The 13611-nt window shown below is 39.7% G+C and overlaps 1 pseudogene; it reads right to left on the reverse strand.

Annotated features, from left to right (window-relative positions):
* Positions 1-12930: 12930 nt before the first annotated feature.
* Positions 12931-13611, reverse strand: part of LOC123246299 — a 52875-nt pseudogene continuing 52194 nt past the window's right edge.

Genomic DNA, 13611 nt, shown 5'->3' on the forward strand with positions numbered 1-13611 from the left:
ATCTGACTATCATCTAGCCAGCAGAGGTATTGGATGGATAACCAGAGATTAGGGTGAGGTCACAGTGGGAGAGAGAACTCAGCTTGGAACCTCAAAGTGATATTAAAGCAAACTGACTGTCCCCCCTTCTCTGGTTGGTGGGATGGAGATCCTCACAGCTCCTGAAAAAGCAAAACTGGAGAGGCTACTGCCCTTAGCTGCAATCTCTGGCTGCATGTTTAAGTGAAAAGTGAAGACAGTTGCCCTGGAGATGGTATGTTCAGGGCAATCCTATTGTGTATTCCTATATGAATCTGCTCCTAATTCTGTAGGTTGTGAGCCTTCTTTGGCATGCTTCCCATTAATAATCAACTATTAGAATTAATTAGCTCTTAGAAAAGGCATTTTATTATATTGTATTATATGACATAGAATTATATTACATGACATAGAAAAAAGCCACAAAGACTCTGTCCCTCCAAACTGGGTGGGGTGTGATAATGAGATTAAATCTACCCTGTCCATCTTTAGGTTTAATCACCAAAGGTGAAAACATCTCCATTTAACTCACAAGTTGGGTGGTCTGTAACCCATGTGTGCTAGAGTAACAAATCAGAATTTACTGACTGCCTCCTGGGCAGTCCTAAGAAAAGCTTCTGTTGTGATTGGACACCTAAATTAAGAGGAGACCACAGGAAGGCAAAAGAGGCCCTTTTAAAAAGAGACCTCAGTCAGCTGGGCCCTCTCTTCTGGTTTGTGACCAGACTTGGAGGAGGTCTGGAGCTGTTAGATTGTACCACTTGGTGAGTGTTAAGCCTGAATGTTCCTGAACTTCTCTTAAGGAACTTTCTTTTAATAGAGACTCTGTGACTGAAGCTTTTGCTTCTTTCGCCTTCAAGGCCCTTTGGGCCTCTGGATTCCCACCTTTGAGATCAAGGCCAGATTTCCTTTGGCTGAGGGTGATTTGATCTACCTGGATTGAACTAGGGGATCAAAGGAAATTATTTACTTTGTTAGATTATTTATCCTATCTTATCCTCTCTCTTATTTCCTTATTTCTACTGCCTCTTCTCAGTTGTAAATAAATTTCCATAAAAGTCATTTTGACTTGAAGTTAATCTTTATTTGGGATTGAAAATTTTTCAATACCCTGGCAACTAACCTTTTAATATTTACCCAATCAAAACTCCCTTTACCCCTTACAGGATGTTGTTGTTCAGTCATTTTGTTACTATTCTGCCCATTTGGAGTTTTCTTGGCAAAGATACTTGAGCAATTTGCCATTTTCTCCAATGACAACCAACTTTTACATCTACTTCTCCAGATTTTCATTGCTTTATGTTTTGTACACTATTGAGAATATAAGAACAAAATATCCAGGTGGAAAAAACAAACAAACAAATATTTGAGAACTTGAATTTTCCAGCCAGCAAGAATCATAAGACAAGAGCAAATTATTCTTCTCTAAAGTCAACAGGCATTTGTCTCGTTTTCCAAGTCCATCTCTGCTGACTCTCTTGTTTCAAACTGGAGACTTGAAGGCAGCCAATGTGCCAGGACTAAAGATACTTGCTGGCTCTTTTCTGCTTTCACATCTTACTTGGATCTTAACTCCTTGCCTTGCTCTTAAATGTCTGCCAGCCCTCTCCTTCCTCACTGGATTCTCCACTCTAGACCAGACTCCAATACTATCTTACTATGCAAACCCTCCCTTCTCTAAACAATTTATAAAAGTGTGTTGGAGAAGGGGAATTCATGGGGAATTACACTGTGTACATTGCTTTTCCCCAATCATTCTTCTTCTTTCTTCTTTCTCACTAAGCCAAGTTATCTAACCTCTTAATGCCCTAAATAATCCTTTATCCTCAGGTTCAGCTTTTTTTTTTTTTGTAAAAAATGTTTTATTTATACTGTTTTTTATATTTATTACTTATATATTTAAATTCATACTGTTTTTTAAATCATCATTATTTTGGAATCCCCAAGGATTCAGGTTCATTCTGGCTTCCATCAAGATGCCTCCCTGATAACAAAGAAATGAAATCAACCAAACCAAACCAACATTGTGTCCCTATCTGACAACAGATTCCTGATGCCGCACCTCTTGTTCACCACCTTTCTACCAAGAAGAGGCAAATATGATTTACCTTCATTCATCCTGTAGTGGAAAATCCTCAGCTCTCCCCCTTTAGGCACCCCCTTATGGTCTAAGGACTGGCTTTGCAAGACTGACACACTCACAAGTTTACTACAAACAGGATGACCAATACCAGCCCCTCCTTCCCCTGCACCTGCTGGAACTCCAGAACAAAGCAAGTAGTTCCACTTCATAGGGCTCTGTTACTTCCCATGCTATGACCTGACAAAGCCATGATGTATTGATGTTCCAGGGTTAATACTGTCTGTACCATACTAAGGACAATACACACCTGGGAACCACAAACCCTTCTCTGTCTTGCCTCCCCTTGAACAATGCTGCAACAAGATGCAGGGCTGCTGCTCTTTTTCATCCTATCATGTAAACCTCCCCATATCTACATGTGACCAATCATGTGTGTCCAGTCATGTAACCTAAGTGTATAAAACAACAAGTACCCCATTCCTTGGACCCCAGATCTGGGGAATGATCCTGTCTGAGACCACTCATAATAAATGTCCTTCCTTCCAAAAATTCCACTTCACTCCAACACAAGTCAAGTGACTGAATTGTCATTGGCTTTCATGGTCATTCTCCTCTCTGTTGTCATACTCACTGTACAAATTGTTGTCCTGGCTCAGCTTATTTCACCATGCACCACTTTATAGAAGCCTTCCCCCATTTCTCTGCTGTTTTCTTGTCTGTTTTCATGGGATAACTATATTCATTTATTTATATAAACCTATTTATTCATCCATTTCCAAATCAACAACTACTCACTGTGTTTCTTTTAATTTGCTAAGTCAAAAAGAATTGCTGTGGATTTTTTTCTGTGTGTTCCTTTTCTCTTTGGCCATCTTCAGACATATCCCTAGAGATTCTCTTTTTATTTTATTTTATTTTTTTTAAACCCTCACCTTCCATCTTAGAGTCAATACTGTGTATTGGCTGCAAGGCAGAAGAGTGGTAAGGGTAGGCAATGGGGTCAAGTGACTTGCCCAGGGTCACACATCTGGGAAGTGTCTGAGGTTGGATTGAACCTGGGACCTCCTGTCTCTAGGCCTGACTCTCAATCCACTGAACTACCCAGCTGCCCTCAAGAGATTCTCTTTTTAAAAAATTAAAATCCAGGGGGCAGCTGGGTAGCTTGGGTAGATTGAAAGTCAGACCTAGAGACAAGAGGTCCTAGGTTCAAATCCGGCCTCAGACACTTCCCAGCTGTGTGACCCTGGGCAAGTCACTTGACCCCCCATTGCCCACCCTTACCACTCTTCCACCTATGAACCAATAAGCAGAAGTTAAGGGTTTAAAAAAAATTTTTTTAATTAAAAATTAAAATCTGGCCTCAGACTTTTCCTAACTATATGACCCTCAGCAAGTCACTTAACCCCAGTAGTCTAGCCCTTACCATTTTTCTGCCTTAGAACTAATATACAGTATTGATTCCAAAATGGAAGGTAAGTAGTTTTAGAAAATGAAATATATATTTATTATATAATTGAGTGGGATCAAAATCACTATATTTGACCTTGTTGTTACTGTTGTTCACTTATTTCAGTCTTATCTACTCTTTGTGACCACACTGAAATTTTTCTTTGCAAAGACACTAGAGTGGGTTGCTATTTCCTTCTTCAGTTCATTTTACAGATGGGGAAACAGAGGTAGGGGGAAGTGACTTGCCCAGTGTCACATAGCTACTAATAATATGACTCAGCTAAAGCACTGCCTTATCCATGAAGCTTTGAATGATCCAAGTAGCCAGTAGTGATTCTTCTCTCCTTCAAAATTCCTTTGTTCTCTGTTTAATAAGTAGAATGGGGTCATTGCATTCTATTTGTATTATGAGCATGTTTCAAGATACATGTAGTATCCAGCCCCCATCCATCCACCATCAGAATAGAAGCTCCTTGAGGGCAGGCCATAGTATCATAGATTTAAAGCTGGAGAAGACGTCAGAAATCATCTAGTTCAATAGTCTAATTTTGTGGATGAGGAAAATGAGATCCAAAGAATGAATTACCCAGGGTCACACAATTAAAAGTTAAGATTTTTCCCGTGATATTTAGTTGTTTTATATTTGATATAGCTAATAAAAATATTTGGTGCTAAAGTGCAAGAAAGTTGGGAGACCTTTCTATGTCCTAGTATCACTGTAAGTAGATATGTCCCAATTGGAGGAAGCACCTTGGAGGCCAGAGAATGTTGCCACCAACCTGGAAACTATTTTTTCCATAGCTGATGGAATTAATGAGATGAGAAGGTGGGGGAAAGAGAGAGAGAGAGAGAGAGAGAGAGAGAGAGAGAGAGAGAGAGAGAGAGAGTGAGAGAATGAATCCCATCATGAATGCAAGTTGACACAAGATGGCACCATGTCCTAGCCAATATTTTGTCACTCTACATCATCATAAGCAACTCTTTCAGACTAATTTCTTGTCAGAAACTGTTCCAGCAGTCTAGTTATCTTGGGGGCAGTACAATTGAGCGAGAACAGAGTGAGAAAAGCCAGAGACCCAGTAGGTTTACAGTTGCTGATCTGAAGTGCCATCTGCTGATTTTAATCTTTATATCATTTTTCTCAAGATTACATCAATATTGGCATGAATTCCATTCCCACCATACATCTTATCTTTGGAGACAATGGGGTAGGGGTTTTTGATGTATCTCTTGGGCCACAGTGGTAAGAAATTACAGGCTTTTTCATGGGAGAGAATTTCTCCATATTTCATTCATTTTTCTTTTATGTTAGCTTACTGTACCAAATCAGGGAGGGGTAAAGGGGGGAGAACTTATAGACGGTTCTGGCCTGTTTTTTGAAGGCATCTGTGTATGGGAATCTGAGTTAGAATTTTAAAATGCTTAACATTAACTCACTATATGCTGGTTTGTTGTGAAGTGATTTCAGTGGAACTTTCTGCATTTTAACATATAAATGTGGGGTTTATTTAGGGGTTTGCTTAGGAATTTACTTAGGGGATTTTGAGTGGTTTGTGACTGTGGGTGTCCTTGCCAATAGCCTGTATTGTTTTACTGTGTTTCGCTGGGGCTGAGTAAGGATACTGATTTCAATAGTTTCAGTAAAAGGGAATGCTAGTGAGAAAAGAGTCACATAGGGAAAACATCCTTCTGACACCTGCTGTGCTAGTTTCATAACTTCTGATGAGCTGTGCTAAAAGTCAGGAGTTTTACTGGCTTCCCACAATTTCTGTTCTTACTCTTCATTTTTTCCACTGATCTTGAAAATGGCCTTTAAAGGAAGCTGGCACATCTTTGTCCTCCAGTTGGCTGCATATACACACAAAATGTGAATGTGAATTCTCTGTATGTCATGGACACTGGCCAATTATGGAAGGGAAAGAATGCAATTCTCTGTGATTCCAGGAGACACAGTTCTCTCTACCTTGTAGTAGCTGCCACCAAATCTCCAGGTCCACAGAAGTTTTCCCAGGTGTTAGACCCATTCTTAGTGCCTTCATTTCCATTAGCAATATAAGTCTAGGTATCTTTGACCTCAAAAACATAATGCCCCACCTTCCCTCTCCTCCTAAAATGCAGGTGGTGTATTTTCTGCCCTTGTGAACATATCCCCAGGTCTATAAACTTGAGAAGACCCCTAGTTTCTCTTCAGTTCTCTTCCAAGTCCCCATAAGTCTCAAAACAATTATTTTGAGTTATTCCTAGGGACACTGCTGGAGTAGCAGAAAAAAACACTGATCTTGGAATCAGGCAAGATTGGGGATTGGTTTAACTTTCCTTAGGTAGATGAAGTGTTTCAGATTCAATGATGGTCTTAAAACTAGTTTTCCCTTGTTAGAGAAGGATAAGCTAGTCATCAGACCTTGGAAGTTGGGTACTGAGAAGAATTTGGTGACCAGAGGACCAGTGGAAACATCTCAGAAAGACAACGTCGAGTTCAGCAGATCTATGGTGTAAATCACAGAGGTGATATCTGTAGGATATGAGGCAGGGGGCTCATCACTAAAGAGTGGCATCATGTTAAAAAAAAAAAACAGCTTTGCCAATACCCTTTCTCTCCAAATTCTATTTCTTCCTTTGCCTTTTCTTTCCTTTCTCTTCTCTCCTCCCTTCCCTCTCTTTTTTCCTCTCCTCAATCCTGCCTTCTCTTCCTCTCCTCTTGTTTCCTCTCCCCTTCATCCCTCTTCTCTTCTTTACTTCTTTCTGTATCTCCTAATATCTCTGTCCATCCATACCTCTCCCAGTCTCTCCATCTACTGGTTTAATAAGGGCACTTAGGGAAAAGCAAAGAACAAGACCTATACTCCTTGTAATTATTTAACAGATTTTGATTGCCAGAGCACCTAAAAAGGCTGTATCCTTCTTAAAGCAAATGCAGATCTGCTGGAACTTCTAATTGTAATGACAATAAAATGGGCTGAAAATGAAGGAGTCCCTGGTGCTATTCTCACAATATAATTTGTAAAGCGGAGCATCTGAATGACTATCATTAATACCCGGTTGTTGGCAAGCTCATCCATCCCTGTTTGGTGCCCCACCTGAGAATAACAGACAGATAACACATTTTTGGTGGCATCTTGTATAATTTTAGATATGCAGGGAAAACGCCTTTTCTTGGGGGGAGTTTTTTAAGGGAAAATTCTATTTGCTTAATCAAATGACCAAACACTAACTCAATGAGATCTTGTATTTTTAAAACTTTGACTGAGGTTGATTGGGTAACTGTAAAATTGGAGAATGGAGAATACCATTTCCCTGCTCTCTTTGCATATTTCTGTTAGCAGCCTTTGAGCATGCTCAGTTTGCCTAACATGGAGTCCCCTAATTTCTCTACTATGTGGGTAGGGTTGCTTCCTTTCATTGATTTTGTATATCTTTAATTTCCTTTCATTGACTTTGTACATCTTTAAAAGTGATGAGACCTAGCAGGCAGCTAGTGGATAAAGAGTCAGAACTAGAGATAGAAGGTCCTGGGTTCAGATCTGATCTCAGACACTTCATAGCTGTATGACACTAGTTAGGTCTCTTAACCCCAGTTGCCTAGCCTTTACCACTCTTCTGCCTTGGAACCAATACAAGGTACTGATTCTAAGATGGAAGTGTAAAGATGATAATATGGAGAGCCCAAAGTGTTAATTTGATCAGATAGGCCTGTACATGTAAAGCCTATCAAGGGGCTCTCTTCACCTTTACTTGGAGGGTATGATGAAGGTATCCCTGTAAAGGGATGTAGCAGACAGAGATGACCAGTGCCAGTGAACAGATAAGGGTTTTCTTTGGGGCTTAGTATTGACAGGTCTCCAGGATTTAACTTATTGCCTGGACCCCACGAACCCCCTCTCTGTACCCAGCCCTATCAGGGTAAAGCTGAATGACTGTCAACCTTGGGTTTTGCACTACCAAAGCTTGATAGACAGCCTTCCCCAATTACCTTTTCTTTCCTCTTCTTCCCAGTAGTCCCAGGTAACTCTGATTTGATCTGACTGCTATTGATAACAAAGGAGGTTTATTGTAATCAATAATCAAGGATGGGTGAGGGGAATGGGAAAGGTAGCCCTACACTAACATGATGTAAAGGGTTTGCCCTCCCTGCTCAAGCTTACTGGCTTTGACCAGGAATTCTCCACTCCCTCTCCTATATCTAATATTAATCTAGGCTAGCAGATTCAATAGGATGTTAGAGGGTCTCTCTCTAATGGCAAATGGTTGATAGAGAGTCTTCATGGATAGCCCAGAGGCTTTCTGGGTCCTCAGACCCCTTCCAGGCACTGGCAATTGACTGAGCTCTTCTTTGATGATTCAGGAACACAAGCAGGTCTTCTGATATAGAGATAGCCAGGGAAACCTCCAGATAGTCACAACTGAATCCAGAGGGTGGGTAAAAGTCCTCCATCCCTCTCAGAGTTCAGAGATGAACTATTCCTGGGTTCTCTCTCTCACAATTCTTTGCTCCTTTTTCCAACCACTGCTCTTGTCAATCAACGTTCTTTCTCAATATTCCAAACCTTCTTTTGCAAATTTGACCTTATATTTCCCCCTTTTTATGTTGTGACCTTCCCAAGGTCACCATCGTGGATGCTTAATACTTAATACTTACCCAAATGCTATTGTGCTCTATTTCTAACTAATTTCCCCCCAAAACAATAAACTTCCCTAACTTCCCTTTCTACTCTAATTCTATGCTAAGCTAACTATTCTAAGAGATTTTTCTAGGAAAGTTTTGGGCAGGGGAGAGTTTTGGGATTTATACCAGTGATACAGAAAGTAAAACAAGCGTTTCAACACAATAATGCTTGCTAATAACACTACCTACCTTTGCAAGTCTTAAATTAATACAATTTCTATCAATACTTATTCCTATGCAATTCTCCTATCTATTTTTCCTCAATACAATGTCAGCTTAATCTTTACACTTAACCCTTTTCAACTACCTACTCTACTATTGCAGCCTAATTCTATTCTTACCTAAATGTAAAATCTATACTCTGCTTATACTAAATCTTAAGCTAATACTTGCTACATAATATTTCCCTAAGTCTCTACTCTATCCTATACAATATTTTTATGTACAATGTATTTATAAGCTATGATACATATCTCCAAACCTATAACTAAATTGCCAACCTATGTTACACATATGTATACATTTTTACAGACGTTATGTACATGTTATACAATTTAATACATAGCTCCTATCCTGATGTTAGTCAGATAGAAAAATCCAACTGATCTTTCTATTTCCCTAAGATCTTATGGAACTAACTAGTTAGACACTCGTTTATCTATGCGAGATCAACACTATACATCAATTAGAATTGTTTTGGGGTCCTTTCTATGTGGTGTGGTATGTATATGCTTACCCAATGTTCATGTTGTTCTTTTCTCTAACATCCTGCCTAATGATTTTCCCTTCTTTCTTTCTTTCTTTCTTTCTTTCTTTCTTTCTTTCTTTCTTTCTTTCTTTCTTTCTTTCTTTCTTTCTTTCTTTCTTTCTTTTTTTTTTTTTTTTAAATTTTAAACCCTTAACTTCTGTGTATTGACTTATAGGTGGAAGAGTGGTAAGGGTAGGCAATGGGGGTTAAGTGACTTGCCCAGGGTCACACAGCTGGGAAGTGTCTGAGGCTGGATTTGAACCTAGGACCTCCCGTCTCTAGGCCTGACTCTCAATCCACTGAGCTACCCAGCTGCCCCTCCCTTCTTTCTTGTAAGTTATGTGTCATGTTGTATGCATTCCCTAATGTATGAAATTTATTTGTGTTTCTTTCTGTTATTACTGTACCAGTCTTATGTAATGGTCCTGTTTCCCTTCTGTCCTCTTCTTAATATATACAATATTTACATAGTTCAAAGTTTTTGCTCTCCATTTCAGCTTGCTCAGTTCGTCCCTTAGATCTAGTTGCTTTTCTTGCTTTCCCTTGATTATGCTTTGATCTTCTGCCTTCGATCTGCAGTTGGCACATACTTGACTGTCCTGTTATGATTGACTGTTGAGATCTCCTCTCCTGCTCTGGAACATTTTGTGTGTCTAATCTTGTTGTGCGATGTGCTTTTAATGTTTATGAGTTATCTATATTTCTTCGCACTTTCTATTTCCTCACTATCTTGGTTTTCATCTGATTGTTCTATATTGCTGTTGGATTTCCCTTGCTTTAAATGGGAACAGTGGAACCATGCATCTTTCCCTGCAGCATTTATAGCGCTCAGGGTACTGAGCAAAACTTTGTGCGGTCCAGTTCATTTCACATCTGTGGCTGGTTTTCTGTTAAAGTTCTTAATATAGACTTTATCTCCTGGTTTGATGTTATGTAACTGGTAATCCAGGGGTTTGGATTGCTGATTTACCCCCATGCCATGCAATTCTGATATTCTCTTTTGCAATGCCTATAAATATTTGGCTAATTAACAGTCCCCTCCAATCATTGCAATGTACACTGTTCTTGATGGATTTGTATCATATGTGTGAGCTCTCTGCATTTTGGTATTGACCCTTTTAGAGATAATGGTCTCTAAGTTCCTAACATACACTAAGTCCAAAAAGCTTTGCAATGTCTTGGCTAGGTTATGTGGATCATTATCCACATGTGGATATTTTCCTTCAGGAGGTATAAAAGTCTCCATCATTGGAATTAGCAATCCAATATTGCTCTAACCCCATTCATCTACTGCAGTGATTCCCAAAGTGAGTACCACCGCCCCCTGGTGGGTGCTGCAGCAATCCAGGGAGGCAGTGATGGCCACAGGTGCATTTATCTTTCCTATTAATTGCTTTTAAATTAAAAAAAATAATAATTTCCAGGTGTCTAAGTAATATTTTTTCTGGAAAGGGGGTGGTAGGCCAAAAAAGTTTGGGAAACAGTGATCTACTGTGTCTGCATTGCTACAGTCTGCTCCACATTCCCCCTGTTAAGATTAAAAATGATAAAGGCTGAGATTATAAGGGAGAATAGTATTTTAATAAAAGCCATGCTGATCGAGACAAATCATTAGGCCACGCGCCTGTAAGTATTCAAACTGCCGCCTCAGCCATTTTACCTTTCGAATCTCCCACACCAGGTAACTAAAAAAAGCCCATCCTCCCTCCAGGAGTCTTATACCCTCTCTTACATCATCACGCTTCCTGTCTGCCTCCATTTTTACAAGAGGAATCATGGGAAATGTAGTTTCATAGTTCCCACGTGTCCATAAGGGAGTCTGCTAGACACTTCCCTGAATTTAAAACAAACACCCCATACATTTAGTTTCTAGTTCATTTGGATCAATATCCACATTCACTTTTTTTGTCCTAGGAGTTGTGCCAATCTCTTTTATGGGTTTAATAACTCACTATTATTTATATCCTTTCTTTCTTCTGTATTTGCCTTGACTATTAAACATTGGGAGGGCAAAAAATCTTTAGCTTTCCTGTACATGCTCTGCCCACCAGTCACAGAGTTAGATACAGAGTATGGGTGCATTTGATGATCTTGCACTACAGTCCTCATGTGGCCCTGAGCTATATAGGAGATGTACTGGGGACTATACATTCCCTTCCAGTCTGCTGTCAGCATTAGGACTGACATAGTTGAAGGAGTTAAAGGAGTTTGGAAACCTTGGGAAAACATGATGCTGGTTGCTTTGTTCACAGGTCACAGAGATTCTGCAGGATTGAACTCAGCAACTTGCTATTTTAAGTTTTCCATCTCCCAGTTTCTCTCTTCTGCTATTATATGATGTTTATCAGCTTCTACTATGTTTTGTTGGCTTGCACCCTCACTGTGCAATCCATTCAGTATTACACATTCAGATTGCAACCCAATTACAGGTTGTAATGGACTTGTATAAGCTTGGAGACTTGGGAATGCTGGACTAATGTCTTTGCTTGCCATTATCCCTACAGATGTTACTAGCTGGAATTCTTTGATATTAGGATTCAGTGTTGATCTTATTACATCACTGAAATTCCCTTTTGTTTTAAGATCCCCATCTACTATGTCTCCTGGAGGACTGTTTGTTTGAATGTTCAGAGATATTGCACTTTCCTCCCCATTGGACCATTCTGCATTTTTCTCTTTAGAATCCCCAGAACACTATAGGATCTTTCTTTCATTTGGTTCTGCTGTGGTTTTTCCTGTCGTGCTGTTTTTGGATTGTGCTGAGAAATATTGCTTTTCACTGTTAATTTCTGTCACTCTGCATTCTTTGTTTCCTGCATCGCTGTTTACTAACAAGTTTACTGTGTGTGTTCTAGATCTTGTAACAATATCTCTGTTCCCCTCCTCTTTCTTTGTTATCTTTTTTTACTGTTATTCTTGATTTCTATTATGTCATTTTGCATCTGTCTTACCTCCTCCATCTGCTCTCTGGTTTTGAGCTTTGTCCACCGGATGTGGCCCCATATAGAGAAGTACGGGGCCGCATGCCGAGGATGAAACATTTGCTGTAGTGTAGTGTAGACACTCTGTGCACTCTAGATGACAATTCTACATATATTAATTTACCTATTGTGGTTTATTAAATACAGTTATAGATTGCAATTATACATTTTTGTTATTTAAGCTATTAATATCACAGAATTATGGTTTTTTTCTTGAGGTGATACACCACCTGAGATGCTAGGTTTTTTGGCAAATTTTGGCACACCGAGCTTAAAAGGTTGCTCATCACTGCTCTTGACTTAGAGAGATCAAGACAGACCTCCTACTCCCTAGGAAATCCAGAGGAAAAAGACCCCAAACTCTCAATTGTTTCTCTCCTTAGCTGTCTCATCTCCTAGGTAACAGAATCTTCAGCTCTAGCTAACTCTTACTTAGAAAAGACTTCTGCTCTCTTTCCTGACTCTTAAAGAGACATAGAGAGAGATTAAGAAACCTCATTTAACACAGGATTTTTCCATTTTCTTCTACCTGTTGTTCCTAATTGCCCTCATAGTGACTTTTCTATCATTAGACTGTCTTGAATCTCTTTATCTCTCCATAGCTAATGGCTGCTTTATGTGGTGAAATTGCTCCTAATCTCTCATTTTCTTCTCTTAAGATTTCAGAAATCAATTCCTGTTGGTGTTGCACTCAGCACAGAGCTCCAGTGGTTGCTAAGCATCATGGTGCCTCTTGAGTGTGACATGTAATGACTCCAAATGAGATTAGCCTAAAAATCCATAAAGGAAAAGCAAAGGGGAAAAGGAATGCTTTCATCCACTCTCTGTCCCTTTCCCTCCCCCTACCCCTTCCGTGCCCTCCTCTTTCTTTCTCTTTTTTCTCTCTCTCTCCTCTCCCTTTTCTTTCTCTCTCTTCTGCTTTCTCTGTCCCACCATCCTTTGTATGTATATCTGCAGTAGACATTTATACAAAATATATACAAAATATTTAGTTTTGCAACAGGGCCAACAAAAAAACATGTTGTTTGCAAGCTGGGAGATCCTTTACTAGTGTTTCCTCCAGCTTTGGGAAGTCATAATCAGATAGATGAAAGTTAGAGACTAAGAAGACTCATGCCTCACTCATGTCTTCATCAGGGAGGTTTCTCAGACAGTAATCTCTCATTATTTGCAGAACTCTCTCTTTAGAGAAAGTCTTGGGTTTGGACATTTTCATTTTCCAAATCTTTATCTACCGTGAATCAAACAAAGTAGAATTTCTTCTTCATCTTTCTTATCTTCTGGACCAGCTTCACATGATTGACTGTGAATCTTGAAACTGAAAAGATAATGAAGAAATCATATTGGTCAATTGCACTTGATCCAAATAAGTCTCAGGACAGAAATCAGGGGTCCCAATGCCAGGCAAGTCCCAGAGCTTCACATTAGGATATTTGGGGTGCTCATAGGGAGTAGCCTTCATGGTGGTCTCTACCACCCCAGTGCTTGCAGAGTCCTTTTCTTCATGCCCAATTCCTCAAATGGCATGGATGAAAGTGGACTTCCCAGACCCAGATTCTCCTGTCACAGCAATATTCAGTGGGATGTTTTCTGATGCTTCCAGGGTCTCTTGAATCCTGGATGCCACTTCTCCTACTCTTCCCTCCTCTAGGGCTGATTGGATCCAGGC

The sequence above is a fragment of the Gracilinanus agilis genome, chromosome 4 (assembly GCF_016433145.1).
Source record: "Gracilinanus agilis isolate LMUSP501 chromosome 4, AgileGrace, whole genome shotgun sequence".
NCBI classification, from domain to species: domain Eukaryota; kingdom Metazoa; phylum Chordata; class Mammalia; order Didelphimorphia; family Didelphidae; genus Gracilinanus; species Gracilinanus agilis.